The 14,374-nt window shown below is 47.3% G+C and overlaps 1 pseudogene; it reads right to left on the bottom strand.

Moving 5' to 3' along the window:
* Window positions 1-6,524: 6,524 nt before the first annotated feature.
* LOC136650021 (5S ribosomal RNA) lies at window positions 6,525-6,641 on the bottom strand (annotated as a pseudogene).
* Between the last annotated feature and the right edge of the window lie 7,733 nt (window positions 6,642-14,374).

Below are 14,374 nucleotides of genomic sequence, written 5' to 3' on the forward strand. Positions count from 1 at the left end.
TCCCTGCAGGTACCTGCTTAAGCCTCTGGCTTGCCAGAGACGCGAGCCTTTGGCACGAGCCGAAGGGCAAGAGCCAAAGGGCTCTTCGCCCGTGGCTCTTAGCCTGGGGCTCGTGCCCAGAAGACCAAGGCTCCCTTCCTGGCTGACAAACTGAAGCAGTGGTCGGATTATTCCTCCCCTTCTGTTTAAGGCAGGGGAGAGAGGAGCAACTGAAATCTTTAGGGCAGCACAGTCTTTTTTGCAGCAGAGGATTGGCCTGTGAGACACCCAGTGCTAGGTTTGCCTTGTTTTTATCTTTTTGTAAGCAGTCCTGCTGGGTGTCTCTCTCTGTATAGGCCAGTTTCAGAAGGTGGGCCTCGCCACATGTGTTTCTTTTTAGGAGGGAGCTCAGGGGAGGGGAGGGGTGCCACTATCAAGAGAGTGACGGGCCAAGGGAGATATGGTGGTGGGGGTTGGACAGGCCATTACAGGAGAAGGAGAGTTCATCATAGGCAGATCATCTCTCCTTCTGGTCCTTCCCCCAATTCTCGGATGCCTGGTGGTCTTGGCGGTGAGTCCCTGGATCTGAAGCTGCTGCTTTTGAATGCCAGGTCGGTGAATAACAAAACTTGCATCATCCGGGATTTAATCCTGAATGAGAAAGCCGACCTGGTATGTATTACGGAGACCTGGTTGGACATGGCGGGAGGAGTTAGTCTCTCTGAGCTTTGTCCTCCAGGTTTCCAGGTGTTGCAGCAGCCAAGATTGCAGGGATGGGGAGGGGGAGTTGCAATGGTCTATCGTGAGTCCATCTCCCTTACCAGGTGCCCTGTCCAGCAGTCTGCTGGGTTCGAGTGCCTGCATGTTGTGTTGAGAGGGCCGGACAGGATTGGGATTCTGTTGGTGTACCGCCCGCCCTGCTGCCCAACAATCTCCCTGCCTGAGCTGACTGGGGTGATCTCGGGGGTGGCATTGGAGGCCCCCCGCCTATTAGTGCTGGGGGACTTCAATGTGCATGCCGAGGCACCTGCATCAGGTGCAGCTCAGGATTTCATGGCCACCATGACAACCATGGGCCTGTCCCAGAAGATCTTGGCCCCAGCACATACTGCAGGGCACGTGCTGGACCTGGTGTTTACAGCTGGGCAATGGGGTAGTGATCTGGACATAGAGGAGATCAAGATCACTCCGTTGTCATGGACAGATCAGATTACCATGGACAGGTAAGGTTTAGGCTTGTTGCGACTTCCTACCTCCGCAGAGGCGGGGGACCATTTTCTATGGTCCGCCCCTGGAGGCTAATGGATCCTGAAGGTTTCCTGAGGGCTCTGGGGGATTTCCCCACTGCCAAGACTGGCGTCTCATCTGAGGCCCTGGTTGACCTCTGGAATGGGGAAATGACCAGGGCAGTGGATGAGATTGCTCCGGAGCGACCTCTGCCACGTCGCAGACTCGGAGCGGCTCCCTGGTTCACTGAGGAGCTGCGAATGATGAAGCGGCAGGGCAGACATCTAGAGCGACGGTGGCAGAAAACTCGGGATGAATCGGATCGGACACGGAGTAGAGCCCATTACAGAGCCTATTCCGTGGCGGTGGTAGCAGTGAAGAGATCGTTCTTCTCTGCTACCATTGCGTCTGCTGACAACCGTCCGGCAGAGCTTGTTCCATGTGGTGCGGGGCCTCCTCCATCAGGCCCCCCCAGTAGGCCAAGAGGAATACACGGTCAGCTGCTGTGACGTGTTTGCGCAACATTTTGCAGATAAAATCGATCGTATTCGTCACAACTTGGATGCCACATTGACAGTGTCTGACGATGTCCCCTTGGCAACTGCTTGTCCTGTGTTGTGGGATTCTTTTCAGCTTGTACAGCCTGAGGATGTGGACAGACTCCTTTGGAGTGTGAGGCCATCTGCCTGCCTGCTCGACCCTTGCCCAGCTTTGTTGATAAGAGCTGCCCGGGGTGGGCTGGCTGAGTGGACAGGGAGGGTGGTCAACTCTTCCTTGATGGAGGGGACGTTACCACTTGCTTTGAAACGGGCAGTGGTTCGCCCCCTCCTGAAGAAGCCCTCCCTGGATTCCACTGTGTTGGATAACTACCGGCCAGTCTCCAACATCCCGTTTCTGGGCAAGGTAATTGAACGGGTGGTGGCGTCCCAACTCCAGAGGGTCTTGGATGAAGCGGATTATCTGGATCCTTTTCAATTTGGCTTCAGGCCAGACTTTGGGACGGAAACCGCCTTGGTCACCTTGGTGGATGACCTACGCCGGGGACTGGACAGGGGGAGTGCGTCCCTGTTGGTCCTGCTGGACCTCTCAGCGGCTTTCGATACCATCGACCATGGTATCCTTCTGGGCCGATTGACCGAGTTGGGAACTGGAGGCACTGTTTTGCGGTGGTTCCGGTCCTACTTGGAGGGTCGGTCCCAGATGGTGGTGCTGGGGGATGCCTGTTCGACACCCTGGCCCTTGAGGTGTGGGGTGCCACAGGGCTCAATTCTGTCCCCCATGCTATTTAACATCTACATGAAACTGCTGGGAGAGGTCATCTGGGGCTTTGGAGTGGGGTGCCATCAATATGCCGATGACACCCAGCTCTATCTCTCCTTTTCTCCAGACTCCAGGGTGGCGGTTGAGGGCCTGGAGCGCTGTCTGGAGGCAGTGAGGATCTGGATGGGGGCTAACAAGCTAAAATTAAATCCGGATAAGACAGAGGCTCTCCTGGTTCGGAAATCCTTGATGCAGGTGCTGGACTATCGGCTTGCGCTGAATGGGGTTGCACTCCCTCTGAAGGAGCAGGTCCACAGCTTGGGGGTCCACCTGAACTCGCAGCTGCTCCTGGATTCCCAGGTGGCGGCTGTGGCTAGGGGGGCCTTCGCTCAGCTTCGGCTGGTGCACCAGCTGCGGCCGTACTTGGATCGTGCTGACCTGGCCACGGCGATCCATGCCTCAGTGACATCGAGATTAGATTACTGTAACGCACTCTATGTGGGGCTGCCCTTGAAGACGGTTCGGAAACTGCAACTAGTGCAGAATGCGGCAGCCCGTGTGGTTACTGGAGGTAGGCGGTTCGACTCTGTCAGTCTGCTTCTCCAGTGGCTGCATTGGCTGCCCATTCGTTTCCAGGCCCAATTCAAGGTGCTGGTATTGACCTTTAAAGCCCTATACTGCTCTGGGCCAGGGTATCTTAGAGATCGCCTACTCCCGTACAATCCGGCTTGTCCTCTTAGGTCATCAGAGAAGGCCTTTTTACAAGTGCCACCGCCTAGGGAGGTACGTGGGGCGGCTGCAAGAAATAGGGCCTTCTCAGTAGTGGCACCAACGCTATGGAACTCCCTTCCCCTTGACTTAAGAATGACTCCCTCTCTTGAAACCTTTCGGCGAGGCCTGAAGACCCTTCTGTTTAAACAAGACTTCTGAGTTCTCGGCCTTTTAACATCTTTTTAACATCTTTTAATATTTTTACAGGCCTGATTCTTTTATGACTTGCTGCTGCTCTATGCTCTTTTTACCTATTTTTTATTCTGACTGCTGTTTTTTATGATGTGTTAATATGTTTTTATTTGTTTTTAAATTATGTTTTTAATATGTTGTAAGCCGCCTTGAGTCCCTTCGGGGAGAAAGGCGGGGTAAAAATAAAGTTATTATTATTATTATTATTATTATTATTATTATTATTATTATTATTATTATCTCCTGCCCACTAAATATTACAGAGCTCTTTCCCCATCATGCTGCAGACTAAAGTAGCTAGCACATACAGCCATCTTTCTACGTGTGGCTGTTATTGGCAATGCTTTCAAAAATACATGTAACATGTGTGGGAATATATGTAACATGTGGGAAATACATGTAACATGTGTATACATGCAACAAATCATGTAGCAAAAATACATGTAGCATGGGGGGGGAAACCTACTGTGTGCAGGGATCCGGTGTAAAGACCAATGGCATGACTGTGTAATTTGCTGATGAAAGCAAAACCTGAGGATCTGGTAACTAGTTTGGATGGTAACTGGATTGCACTTAGATTGAGTTTAATAACAACAACAACAACAGGCATTTATATACTGCCTTTCTTGGTCTTTATTCAAGACTTTATTCAAGGCGGTTTACATAGGCAGGCTTTATTTAAATCCCTTATTAAATAGGGATTTTTACAATTGAAAGAAGGCTCTATCTTTCAAGAGCCACAACAAATTCAGATGTTTCGTTCTGATCTGGCCTCCATCCTGGCCTCCATCCTCCCACGCTCAGAGTAGATGGAATAGCTCAGCTTCAGCTTGTCAGCTGCTTCAAGGTCGCACGGTGCCAGTGGCCTCGAACTGGCGACCTTGTGGATGTTATCTTCAGGCAGACGGAGGCTCTACCCTCTAGACCAGACCTCCTGCCCGGAGTTTGAGTTGGTGAGGATCATTGAAGATTTAGAGCGCAATCCAAATAAGGGCATGGGCTGGCACAAGTCCTTTGCAGTAGTCCACAGATGTCACAAAAGTGCTGTAAAGCACTTTCATGCCACAGAGAGAGGAGGGAGGCTGGTGCACAGATGGGCACTGGCCTCCGGAGGCCGACTTGAGCCCTGCTCAGCCAGAACAACAGATAAGCCCATGCCAGTCAAGCTAGGTTGGTGCAGGGATCTGAGGGAGGGGGCGTGGGGAGGGCAGGAAGGAGGCGTTTAGGGGAGAGGGCGGGCTGGCCCATGGGTGGGTGTCGGTTGAGAGGGTGTGGCCAGGATCCAGCACTTATGCCCTGTTCCTGGGTAGCCAGGGGCTGTGCCACCTCACAGCTCCATTGGGGCTGCTGTGGCATTACCCAGGGTAAGGAGAAGCCATTTCCTTTGCCCTGGGCTGAGCTGCTTTTGGTCCTGACCCTGCTTTGGAGCAGGCCTGCCTACTCCAGGGCAGGTTAGGATTGGCTGTTAAAAAATTTTCTTTGTTTTACAAAAGTTGCTTCCCCCACATTCAGGAGTCCAAGGAGATGGCCACAGTCACAAGAAACTAGTTATGCTCTTCCAACAGGATTTGAACTTGGAAGGCTACATTTTGGAGAAGTGAAAGCTCCTTTTACATTTAAAGAATAAACAAGTGTCCATTCAAATCTGGAGAGTTTAACTCCATGGTTCAATTGGGTGGGGGGTGATTACATGGTCAAAATGAAAACTGTGGCCTTCCTGGCTTTTGAATCTGTGGCCTCTTGGCTATTAACAAAGACAAACATATCAAAGAGGCTCTTAGATACTATGATAGCTCCTGGCTACTTCTTTTCTTAGAGAGATGATCAGTAATAATCAAGGAAGACCTAATCAATCTTCATTAAAGGATAGAATACCTACAAAGAATCTGAAATGTGAAAAAGCTGCCTGAGAGAGAAAACAGGAAATGAGAGAGAGAGAGAGAGAGAGAGAGAGAGAGAGAGAGAGAGAGATGGTCTTATGGAGAGAGTCTTATGGAGCACAGGGTTCTGTTATATAGTGGGTCCATGCGAATAAAGGAAGGCATAGAGATAACAGCTCAATATGTTTATTCCGTCTTCAGAACAGAACCTGGCAATGAATCTGACACAAGGCAAACACCCCTGGATTTTATACCCTTTAGCTCCACCCAGACTTCCCATGATTGGTGCAGTTGAAACATTAACTAGAGGGCCAATCGAATGGTAGGATTTCGATCCATCACCCGATTGGCCAGCAATAAGTCTGGGCCAATCCGTTATGTAGGATTTTGATCCTGCATAACTTGCATACATAACAGGTTCTCTCCAGGGAGTCAAGGTAATGGACTTGCTGCCTTAATGCTCATCTTGTATATAAATATAAATATTAAAATGACCAAAAATCTCCTCCGATTTACCCAAACCAGGGTAGCATTGTCTCTGGAACTTCTAAGTGCTCGAAGAGCTTGCTACAGTATTGTTCTCCTCAAAAATCATACAAGGGAAGAAGGATAATTTGGATTTTTCATATCTTGACCTCAGGAATGTGACTCAAACATTGTTATGGTAGGAAAACGCCGTCCCCATGTGATTTAACTTAGTAACAAGACATCAGGATTGTGATTGGTACCACAAACGTTCACGAAGAAACAATCATTCAAATCAGTGCAGATGTGACATTAAACCATCATTACAAGGCAAACATGGGAAGGCAGGGAATTTGCATAGGAAATTGCAGTAGGACCACATGTACTTGATTTGTATTCCCAGACTGCAAACCAAGTTTTGTGAGGAGATGTCAGTGTTACATCTGCAGTGGAATGAGTGGGCTGTAGCGGTTTTCTGAGAGCCTATTTAAATGCCATTGAATTATCCTAAATGCCTTGTGATAAAATGTTTCATTTCACCAACAAATAAATATTTCTACTATAGAACAAAATAAAGACATCGAAAACAATTATGTGGGTTTAGCAAAACCGTGCAGAAAACTGATTCATTCACATTTCTTCGTATTAAGAAGAACGACAGAATAGCCCCACTGAGTACAAAGTAGAAGTGTTTCCAGAGGGGGGCTAGGTTTTGGTTGGCAACCTTCAGTCTCTAAAGACTATGGTATAAGCCTACAGCACCCAGTATTCCCAGGCGGTCTCCCATCCAAGTACTAACCAGGCCTGACCCTGCTTAGCTTCCAAGATCAGATGAGATCGGGCACGCGCAGGGTAACAGTTGCTAGGGCTAGGTTTTGTAGGCACCTCAATGCACCATGTAAGCAGCCTCTGCCTCTTACTTTTGAAGGCATTTTGGGCAGTGAGAGCAAAGTGGAGGAGATGCCTATGCGTTGCTCTCACCATCCAGAATGGCTCTGAAGGCAAGGGGGAGGAGCTGCTTACTCGGCACATTGAGGCTCCTGTGAAACCTTAGTGCTGTACCCCCCCCCCCCGGGAACACTACTGCTATAAAGAAATCTGTTAAGAAACACTGTTTGATTTATAATGTTAGTTCTGTTTGGCAATCAAAACGAAGGAGGCTTTTAAAAGTTGTTCGTAATAGACTGTGCAATTTTTTTTAAAGTAAAAAATAGACTTAATTTGATCGCATTGAAACGCTATTGAAAAATAGTTCAACCAAACGTGTCACTGTAAGATGAGTAAAGTATCAATGAAAAACTGGATCATCAGGAGGGAGGGAGAGTTTTTTAAAGTTTTTGGAAGGAATGGGAATTACTGATCCATAGTCTGCTGGGTAGACTTGAGTATGCTGTCCTTCTGTGAAGTAAGGCCAAAGGCTGTGTGGCATCATACTCTGAGAAATGCAGTGAAAAGATGCCCCTTGGTGGAGTGGTTAGGCTGTTCCTCTAGAGCAGGGGTCTCCAAACTTTTTGGCCAGAGGGCCGCATCAAATGTCTGGCATGGTTTTGAGGGCCGGAAAAAAAAATTAAATATAAAATTTATATAAATAAAGAGATGGAACTTAGATGTGTGAATAAATGAATGAATGGGCTCATTCATTCAACCTCTGGCCCTTAGAACACCCTCCAGATGCAACCAGAGCACAGTTCCAGTCATGTTTGGCAAAGTGGGCCAGGAGCTTTCAGGGGAGAAGAAGCTGGCCGCGGGCTGGATAGAGGCTCGCCGTGGGCCGCATCTGGCCCCCAGGCAGGGGTTTGGAGACCCCTGATCTAGAGGTAAAGAATGCTACTATGGCTGGAGGCTTTCCAAGCAGGAAAAAGCCTGCCTGAAATGGACAGAGTAGAAAGTCTTTCTTGGAGAGAGCCTACCAAAATGTGGTATCACCATCTTTGAGCCTGACATACCTCACAGGGTTGTTGGGAGGACAACAGGAGAGGGAGAAACCACATACATGTAGATGCTTTCAGGATGGGCCATATAGATGGGCCATGTTAGGACCAGGATGGGCCATGTAGATGCTTTGAGGAAAGAAATGACTAAGTTCTACTTCCAGAGCAGGGATAATGATTGGCTAATCCAATAAGAAAACTGGGAGAGTGTCGTTTTAAAAAGTGGGTTCCGATGCTAAAAGTTTGGGAACCATTGGGTTAAATGGGTTAAGGTCTATACCACATTTTTTTTCCTGAATGTTTACATTAATCTGAAGTCATTTTATGGACTTAATTTGCACAGAAATATGATAAAGACTACTGGATTGTTCTATTAAGAAGTGTGTGGATTGTGTCCATCACTTGACTGCACCTTTATAAACAGGCCGAAACTCCTTACTTATGCGAACAAATGTGCCATCTATGGGGCATCATGGTGTATTTTTCTTAAATATTACAGTCATTTTGGGTTCAATTTCCTAACACGATGGAGGAAAGACGCATTCGTTGACAATAATCAGCCAGGAGATTCAGTGATATAAATTATTTGACTCCATAAATATAAAATTGAAAATGGGACAATTATAATGGAAGGATGTCATACTTTTCCTTGCAAAAATGCAATAAAAAGCAAATTATAAAACCATTCCCTAGCTGTCCACACTCCATTACTGCCTACAATTATGGGAAGGACATATAAAAATAATTCCATCTGCTCTGCTTCTGCTCATAAAAACCTTGATTATGTGCAATATATGACAGTTTTATTTGAGTAGAGCCACATTTTGGCATATTACTGGCATTGCTCCTTAAAATAGAGTCATACTAATTTACACTATTTGAAGAGCATCCCCTTTAGTCCTCAGTACCAGTTGTAAATTATTTTAAACACACATTAGTTTTCCTGTAGCACATTGGCGTATGTTTCGAAAATGGGGGCACTTGAATGCTTGGGAGAATGCAAGATGTCTGGAGGAGGGATCATTACCCGTTCCTTTTCTGATCTGTCCTTCCTTCAACATCAGGATACTGGGGTTGCTCCCATTTTATCCTTACAAGGACCTTAGGTGGTAGGTTAAGGTGAGAGTTAGTGACTCATCCAAGATCACCCAATGAGCTTCATGGATGCTTGAGGATTTGAATCTGAGTCTCCCTTACAGCCCAGTCTTACAGTCTTACAGCCCAGTCCTCCTCGGGCTGTCGTGCGCAGCCTTTTGCAAGAGCAACTTCCACTGTTGCAAAATGGCTGTCAATGGAGTGCACATTTTGGGAGCACTGCTCTGCTGAAGTCCATTGCCGGAGCTTCCTACACCAGCCGGAGCAGGTGCGGTAGCGGCAGGGGTGGGGAGGGGGCAAAACTGGGTAGGGAGGGATGTAATGGAAGTTTGGAGGAAGTATGAGGGGTGGATCTGGTTGTGGTGGCCTCCCCGCCCCCCTTTTCTTCAGCCTTCCTGCCCCCTTCTCTCCTTGGGCTTGTGCCAGCAATTTGTCTGAACTTGGAAGCTAAGCAAGGTCAGACCTGGTTAGTACTTGGATGGGAGACCGCCTGGGAATAGTGGGTGCTGTAGGCTTATACCATAGTCTTTCGAGACTGAAGGTTGCCAACCAACCATTATTTTGCTGGCGCAAGTCCAAGGAAACCCATTGCAAATTGGAAGGCTTATGGAGGTAAGGGGATTCAAATTCATACTAGGGATCAGGAGTTAAGGGATCAAGAATATTATAATGACCCTATGCAAGTCAAGTTGGGCAACCACATTTGGAACACTGTATATACTCGTAGTTCTGGTCATCATTTCTTGAGGATATTGTAGAGTTGGAAGTGGTACAAAAAAAGGGCAATCTGAACGATCAGAGAGCTAGAGCAGCTCACCTTCCTTATGAGAAAAGACTACAGTATCTCAGGCTTTTTCGCATGAAAACGGTGGTTAATGTGATTTCATGACTGAGACATAAAATTATGCAGTGTGGAGAGAGAAGCTTTTCTCCATCTCTCACAATACATTCAAATTACCTGCTGGGAGAACTGAAACAGACAAAAGGAGGTACTTCTCACACAGTACATAATCAGTCCGTGGAATTCATTGACACAAGATGTGGTGATGGCCACTAGCATGAATGGTTTTAAAAGGGGATTGGGCAGAGCCCTGTAGGAAGGTCTGTCAATGGATGCTAGTCATACGGCTGTGCTATTCCTCAAGGGTCAGTGACAGTATGCCTCTGAATATCAGTTGTAGGGGGCTGTCACCCAGAAGCCAGGTAAGAAGTCAGCCCCAGGGAAGTCAGCCCCAGGGTTAGACGTTCACCCAGGTTAGAAGTCAGCCCCAGGGTTAGAAGTTCACCCAGGGTTAGAAGTCAGCCTCAGGAGCCAGGGGGGAAGCTTGTCACAGGGCTAGGGGAGTCCGGGATGGGCCTGGATGACCCCGCCAGGAGCAGGTGGTCATGGCAGGGGCTGAAGTGATGCCTGCTGCCACTGCTCCATGGCTGTCGGGCTGCGCCCTGCTGGGCAGAGCTGCAGCTGAGGGAGCAGCCTGCAGATGCCTCTGGAGTGCCACTGGTTGCCCCCGCAAGACCCAAGTTCTCAGGCCGTGGGCAGATCCAGAAAGGGAGAAGCCTGGCGGCCCAGCCATCAGGCTCATAAGTAGCTTGGTAGTTCGCAGGAGAGGAGGCTCTCCCCTGGGCTCCTTCCCAGGGACGAGGAGGCAGTGAAGAGGGAGCAAGCCCTGGAGCTGGTGCCTCACAGTCCCTGGCAGAGGGCTGACCTCCCAGGGGGAAGCCTTCTCCCCTGGGCCCCCATCACAGGGGAACAGCACCTCCAGGGGACTGGAGAGAGGGCAGGCCCCAAAGGGCCAGGAGAAGCAGCACCCGGTTACTCCAAGGTCTGGGGTACCCCACAATGTTGGGGCAAAAGGTGGCCAACCGAACAACCCACCAGACCTCAACCCCTCAGGAACCATGGGATCACCTGATCACTGGCACCCTGCCCCGCAGGGACTAGGGGTGTGAATTCCTCCAGCATTTGGGAAAGCACCCTCCTGTGAACAAGAACAGGTGGGGATAGTGCTGATCACCATTGTACTCCCGGCTCTTTGATGCAATAGGACCTAATGAGTGTAAAGAATTTAACAAGAATAAAAGTGACGTTGACCTCTACCAAAGACTCCTAGACTCCTTCCTGGGTTGGGTAAGTGCTGGAACTGCCAGAACCAATAGATACTCCCTGAGGACCCGCCCCTCAAGGGGCCCAGATGGGCATGACGGGGCAATGGTGGGAGAGAAGCATACCTTTTTCTCCAATCTGTAGACTTCTCAGAGGCAGCTGGTGAGTCATTGTGGGGAAACAGGATACTGGACTAGTTGGATCTTTGGCTTTTTTTTTTACATTCTTTTGTCCTTTGCGTGATTTGTTCAGGCAGCTGGGACTCCCCAGAAATAGGAAAAGCAATCTTTTTATGTCGTAGGTGTGTAGTGAAAAAATAAATAGCTTGGATTTGCTTTACCTCCTTTGAATACAGCCACAGAAAAGGCCCAGTTTGCTGCCTGGAAGCGTTAGGTTGTTGCTGAATCTGAATGTGAAGAAAACCTCTTGGGTAATGTGACCTCCGTGGCCAAAGCCAACAACACAGGCTTTGATGACCATAACTTCAATCCATTTTGCCTGACCTTTCTTCGGAGTAGCCAAACCGAGATGAGATCAAATGGAACAGGTGCTCCAAAATCAATACATAATTGCAACGCCAGCCTACAAAACATGAAATGAAGATTAAAACGCTAGAGTGAGAACAAACTGATAGCTGCATGTATTCTCAGTGTTAAATGGAGGGAGCACACTGAGAACAAAGATCCAAATATTGGGGCCAGAGAAGCCACCGTTAGAAAAAGGCAATCAGGAAAGTGAGTAATATATTTGCAGTCACCACTGTTGCTTCTTTTGCTTTTTATCCCTGCAGCCTGAATGCCAATTCTCAGGATCCTCTCAGCTCATGGCAGCCATAGGTTTCAGTTGATGCATGCTCATTTTCTTCTCTACCTGTGAGAAGAGTTTTACCCATGACACTTGCTGTGCTTGGAGTTCAGCGAAGGAAGGCAGGGAGCCAACATGGCCGAAAGCTGGAGTCTGTGGCTAAAATCAAAGCCCACCTTAAATGCCATAGTGACTGTAAAGGAAGCTGAATTTCACACATTCACTGTAAATAAATAGCTGTTTGGCTGGAGATCTTGAGCAATAACGCAGAGAACAGCTCAGGCCACATTCAGCATACTCTTGATTTAAGCCTGCGCATCTCTCCCACTAAACTTTTCTCTTGGACCCACGTGGATGTATACTAGTTAGTACAGATCTGAGTAGAACGGAAGCCATGGCACAGCAGAGCAGGGGAGCAAAAACATTCTTCCCTTTCACTCACTGCCTGGTCTCTGGTTGGCCCATAGCATACAGCAGAGGCTGTTCCACCCCTACAGCTCACTATGGGCTGGTCCAGGATAGGACTGGGTTGCTAATCAGATAGGATTGGATTCTAACAGCCCAATCCTATCTGGGTTTTGTGCAAAAAAGCCCATCAGCACAAGGCCTGGGCATCTGGAACGGCCAGTGCAAGGGGCTGGTGGCCCCATCCTTCCACCAATGGAATGTCAAGCACCTGACAACTGGCAGAGGGGGTGTTCTGGAGGAGAACTGTGGCAGAGATCAGGACACGTCAGAAGCATGTTGAGGGGGTATTGGATAGATATTAATACTGGCACTGATTTTCGCTCACCTGAAACTCCAGTTCTACATAGGATTACATGAGTAAAAGGCTGGGTGTGTAGTTGGCTTCCTTTCAACCTCAGCGTATGTCACTCAACAGTTTCTTAGGCTTTTAATAATCATCAAACCCACAAGTAATTCTTATATACGGGGATGAAGGATGAAATCAAAGGAACTTGCTTCTATGCAAGCTCTGGAACAGCCCCAAGGCTGAGGAAAGTGCTGTGTAAAGCCATTTAAAGCACAGCCTTCATATCCCCTCTCCCCCCAGCTTGGAAAAGATGCCTGAGTGTTTTGGGAATGTTTACTTCTGGATGAGATCGAGCCCCATGAATACAACATGACTTGGGGGATTCAACAAAGAACCTGTATCCCATTCCTTTGCAGATATTCGATACAGATATTCTACACAATATTCCCATCTCCCTGAGTATTTTCTGTATGGATTTGACATGGTATGGAAGATGATCACTGCGCCGTGCTCCCATTTTGGTATAAAAAGTAGTAGTGCTTCCTGGTTCTGCAATATAAGGCAAGCCATACAAAAAATATAGTATCATGGAACACCACATTTAACATACTCAATTCATAAGCAAAGAAACATGTCTTTTGACAGTTCTGAGCCTTAAAAATTTTTTAAATATCTTCTATATCGCACATACTTCCATTAGCCAAGGACTGTGGAAAGAGAATTATTTTCCCATACAAAATATTCCATGACCATTTATGTATTTCTTAAAATCTGGGACTATCAACTGAAAAATCATGACTCAACTATCAAGAGACGCCACCCAGTGTAAAATGCTACTGAGTTTTTTCACCCAAAATGAAATCCAAAGTGAATTTGGATAACCCACCAGGCAAGTTTCATAAAGCAAATAATATAACCCATGTTATAAGAACATGCATTTCACTGCATCCTACATCATGGGACTCACTTTAATTTTTTAATGAAACATATTATTATATGGTCACGTTCAGTGGCGTCACTAGGGTTGGCATCAACCGGTATGGGAGGTCAGCGAGTCACCCCCATGATGGACCGCCTTCCATGCAGTGGGTGGAGCAATGCCCCAAGCAGTGGGCATGGTGACGCACCATTGTCCCACCTCTGTTGGGATTTTTGGGCTATAACATTGGATACAATAGGAATATTTCAATGTGGTTTCTTTCATTGCATTCTGCATGAAATTATGCACCAAATGAAATATAACATGATGGTATTATTTGAAAATACCAAGATTTTATAAAAAATTTGGCCAGTCGTTGTGTCACCCCCTGTGTGCGTCACCTGGTGTTGCCCACACCCACTTAGTGACACCACTGACCATGTTTCATTACATGCCTATTGATTATATACTCATCTTTCTCCTCTTTCATATGTTTCAGCCTCTATGATTTTCTTCCCGTATGCTAGTCTATTCTATTTCTAGTCTGCCTGGCTCTTTCTCTCCCCCCCCCCACTTCCCTGTTTTTCTTTATATGTTCTATTTCTTTAAAAAGAAAAAAAAATTCCAGAATAAAATGTTGGCAATGTATAGTGTGGCTCAATTCTAAGCCCAGCTGTGGACTTCTTCAGCCATTGAAGATCAATCCCGGAAAGCATTGTAACTATTGAAAGTGCAGCATAACTGAATAATCACAAGAACTGAAATGTCACCCCCACGTTTTGCATTAGTAGTCTATTCCTTGTTCATTCAATTTCATGTTAAAGATGTGATCTAAACATAGTTGGATGATAAGCTTGTAAAATCCTAAGCTTTTCAAACTTAGCTGGTCCTGGCAATGCAGAGGTACTATATACTAGAACAGAGATTTTCAATCTTTTTCATCTCATGGCACACTGACACAAGGCACTAAAATTGTCAAAGCACACCATCAGG

This window comes from Tiliqua scincoides, chromosome 4 (assembly GCF_035046505.1).
Source record: "Tiliqua scincoides isolate rTilSci1 chromosome 4, rTilSci1.hap2, whole genome shotgun sequence".
Lineage (NCBI taxonomy): Eukaryota > Metazoa > Chordata > Lepidosauria > Squamata > Scincidae > Tiliqua > Tiliqua scincoides.